This window comes from Priapulus caudatus, unplaced genomic scaffold, assembly GCF_000485595.1.
Source record: "Priapulus caudatus unplaced genomic scaffold, Priapulus_caudatus-5.0.1 Scaffold458, whole genome shotgun sequence".
Taxonomy (NCBI): Eukaryota; Metazoa; Priapulida; class Priapulimorpha; order Priapulimorphida; family Priapulidae; genus Priapulus; species Priapulus caudatus.
In genome coordinates this window covers 214,784-219,146 of record NW_014577519.1, presented here as the reverse complement: position 1 = coordinate 219,146, position 4,363 = coordinate 214,784, and positions in this window count along the sequence as shown.

The window sequence follows — 4,363 nt, the reverse complement described above, 5'->3', positions numbered from 1 at the left end:
AAGTGAATTACAGATGATAAATGTTCAAACCACCCGACTCTGAACCCCCCTACCGCCGCCCGCTGTACTGTTTGCACTGGCGCATTGTACATGTAAGCTGGTACATGTATTGCATTGTATACAGGCGGGCAGCGGTAGGGGGGTTCGGAGTCGGGTGGTTCGAACATTTAATCATCTGTAAAATTTTCACTTGTAAGGAATATCTGCATTGGGCACTTCCTCTAATAATTATAGTAGTATTAGTACTGCCATAAGCCTAAGGTACAACTGTCCCAAGTTTGAGACTTTTTGTCACTCCTGTAACCACAAGCACTTGGAACATCTCAATAAATAAAAAAAAAGGTAAATAAACACGAAATGGCATTTACTACCAGTCTTAATGTTTCTCTACTCTATTTCGCCTATAATCACCTGTAAATGCGGTCAAATGCTCATCTGCAACACACAAGACACCGCACGCCCGCCTGTGCACAAACAACATGAATAAGAGAGAAACAACACTCTTCTTAATCCTTATTCATGTTGTTGTGGCGCACGGGGGGCGTGCGGTGTACTTGTATAGTAGATGTAGTAGTAGTATATAATCTTTATTTTCATCGGTATATATAAAAACAGTGTACATGAGCTGAAAAGCTCTTTAACCGATGATCTAACAAATACCGCACGCACACCGCTGTGCACAAACAACAAAAATCTAGTTTTGTTGTTGTTTGTGCACAGCGCCGTCAGCGGCGTGTATAGAGTCCATAATGGACTATGGTTGGCATCATAGATATCATATATAACACGTGTTATATGATATCTATGGTTGGCATATTATATTATAACATATAAGCCCGGCGCATGCGTCCGGTGCTCTTGTGTTGCAGAGGAGCATTTCACCGGCATTTACAGGAAATTATCGGCAATAGTAAGCGAAAATGAGTAGAGTAACATAATTAAAACTGGTGGTTGAGGTTCGTGTTTATTTACCGGCACTAGTTTATTATTATTGAAACGATCCAGGGCAGGTGCCTGTGGCTGTGCTAGTTTAGTTACTTACATTCAACGACAGTCAATCAACACTAACAAAACCAAAAGTAAACACACCCGTGACCGCAATGTGTCATGCATTTAGATTGTCTGATTGACAGTCGGTTTGTTCGTGGAGGTCTACTCGACCATGTGCGACGTCTTGCAATCTTGCAGGCGTTGTAAATTACTAAAGAAATTACCGAGAAATACTGGCTCGTGGCGGAGCGAAGGGCTATACTCTAACCCTGCAATAGGCAGGAGCAGGAACTGTCTGTTTGGTTACTATATTATATATCTAGATACAATAATGTAACCCAACAAGTGTAGGGTTGTTGTTGGGCTACTCTTGTTGGGTTACATTATTGTATCTATATTATATACAGCCTATCTAGTTACTTACACGTTACAATGCTCAACACCGTCAAAAGTAAACACACTCGTGCCAGTACGGTGGCATCCATCCTGATTAGAACTCTGTTAGTTGAACTTAGTTCTCTTTCAAATAGTCACTCTTTGTGTGGGAGAGGGACTCAGTCAGGGAGTGGCCGGCCAAGTGACACAGCATAAGTTACTAAAAATCACCGAACTAGTAGTCAGGTCCCTTAGCTTCATGATCGTTACAGAGCTGACAAAAGCATCAAACTTGGCACAGTTGTAGCCTATGGCAGTACTATAAATATTAGAGGGGGAGCCCAATGTAGATATTCCTTAGAAGTGAATTACAGATGGAAAGTGTATTAACTCTCATATCTCGCGAACGAATTGAGCTACATTTCTATAAATCTAGATATGTATAAACACATTTGTAATAGCTCGCGAACGATTTGAGTTACATTTTCTAAAATTCTAGATACGTATAAATTAACAGAGTGGCTATATGCCCGGCAGCCGGCATATATATCTGACAGCTGCCGGGCACGGTCTTCGATTTCCTAAATGCTTGGCAGTTTTTAATTTTCAGCATTATCTCAAGTTAACAAGGGTTAGGGTTATGGTTAGGGTTAGGAACTGCCGGGCATTTAGGAAATCGAAGACCGTGCCCGTCTGCTGGGCATATAGCCACAGCGTACATATAAACACATGTCTTAGCTATGGTCTCTGTGAATTTTGAGTTTATTAAAGCACGAATAGTTTAATTAATTACTAACAAGAGCCGCAGAGCATCTGGGCTCATCTGAGGTCTGTTGCTACGGTTATAAACGTAACATTTAAGTCGTGCGTAGTGACACCTTTGTTAGACGAAGATATGCAGATACGCAGTTGCGTACACATCATTTCAGCAACCTTCTGCATTCTGCATACCTCCCAAATCCCATTGGTTGATACAAATCGCGTGCCTCAAACTCCTGTTTTATGGTGCACAGTGACCCTCACCCTAACCCTATTTTAAAAAAAATAATTAATTGTTCTAAAAAATTATTTGTTGTTATTAAATTGTTGTAAATAAATCATGTAAATATTTGCATTTATTGGAAAAAAATAGTTAAATGGATAAAGATAGAAAAATACAGAAAACAAGTAAATAATAAAAAATCAGATGGGATTCGATCCAACGACCTTTGAGCCGTGACGCCTGTGCTGTACGCGTTCGGCTATCCAGGCTTATTGGGTTTCTAGATTATGGATGTGCCATAAATATGACAACACTGTGACGTCATTGAGGCAGTTCAGGAATCCATGTTTAATACGACCATAGACGGTATTTCGGGTTCTTGTATATATAAGATAGCCGAGTCGGTGTACAGTTAGTGACAGGTTAACTTGTGTACTGTCTGCAGTAGTCTGCAGTGCATGCGTTGTACGGTAAAAATACACGCGTCGGATGTCCTGGTCGAACGGCAATTCTTGACGATCGATTCCCGCGCTGGCAAACTGTTATTGTGATGGAATTTAAACGGGGCGGAGGTATTTCAAACGGGGCGCAACGATTCAAACAGGGGGGAGTTTTCCCAAACGGGGCACGCGCGCCTCGTTTGCGCAACGTAGGGAGAACCCTGTATATCCTTATGCGACTTGTGCCGGTAACAAATCATTATCCATATTTATGCTGAGAGGGTCTATGTCCCCCAGGGTACTGCCGGATCATACACTGGGCACGGTCCGGTATACCGGAACGTACCCTGGTACTATCTAATATGCCGGACCGTACTTCGCCTACTCCACTAACGAGTCTAGGGAGTCGCCTACGCCTACTCCCTAACCCTGACCGGGTGACCCTAACCATATCAAATAGTTACCAGGGTACGTTCCAGTATACCGGACTGAACCCAGGGTATGTTCCGGCAGTACCCTGGAGGACATAGACCCTATGAGCCATATTTATAGCTGCTAATTTTTCTGCTTGCTGATTATTGTTAAATACTATGTAATCTTGCCTGCTTCATATTGCCCAAAGTTTTTGCTGCACACTGCTGAAAATGGACCTCCAACACCTCTTGCAAGCTCCAGGCGACCATATCTGTTTCTTCCTCCTGTCAGACGAACTTGAATACCTAATCCAGCAATAAAATTAGTAACAACTTAAACTAAAGCATACATTCTGTTGCAGAAATAAGAGTGCGAAAATCGAAAATCGAAAATCGAAAATCGAAAATCGAAAACCTTCATTGTTACAACTTTCGTACCTATACAAACCGAGTATAAATTGTGCCCTAGAAATACTTTCAATACAATATTATACAATCTATTTGATACAATAACCAAACAGAGTAGGGTATCACACCATCATGTGATTACAAACATACCCTGTTGGACTTCCTTATCCTTATTTACATTATTGACGTATCCCCCGAGGTATCGCCCCACCACTACCAGTACCAGTATAAACCTGGACCTGGGGCATGCTACCACAGGCGAATGTATATAGCTAGTTGCTTACTAGTCCGACCAGGCTGCAAGACTAACATTAATAAGCGAACTCTCAATCGGTATCAGTATTTCGATATGGCCGTCTCTTCATTCCTGTTTTTGCTAGTTGCCTATACAGGCACTTAAAACGTTTAAAAAATGATGATGAATAAACACGAAATGTATTTACTACCAGTACCAGTTTTAATGTTTCTCTATTCTCTTTCCCCTATTATTGTCAATAAATTCCTGTAAATGCCATTCAAAGGCTCCTCTGCAACACACAAGCATACGTTCGAATACGGCATCAGTGGATGTCCGGATGCGTAGCCTGGAGGCTAGGCGACCGATTCCGGACATGTAGTCACTGCGTATTCGAATAAACCTTCGGTCTATCGGGCCTTCGGTCTATCGGACCTTCGGTCTATAGGGCTGTAACCGCACGCACACCGCTGTGCACAAACAACAAAAATCTAGTTTTGTTGTTGTTTGTGCACAGCGG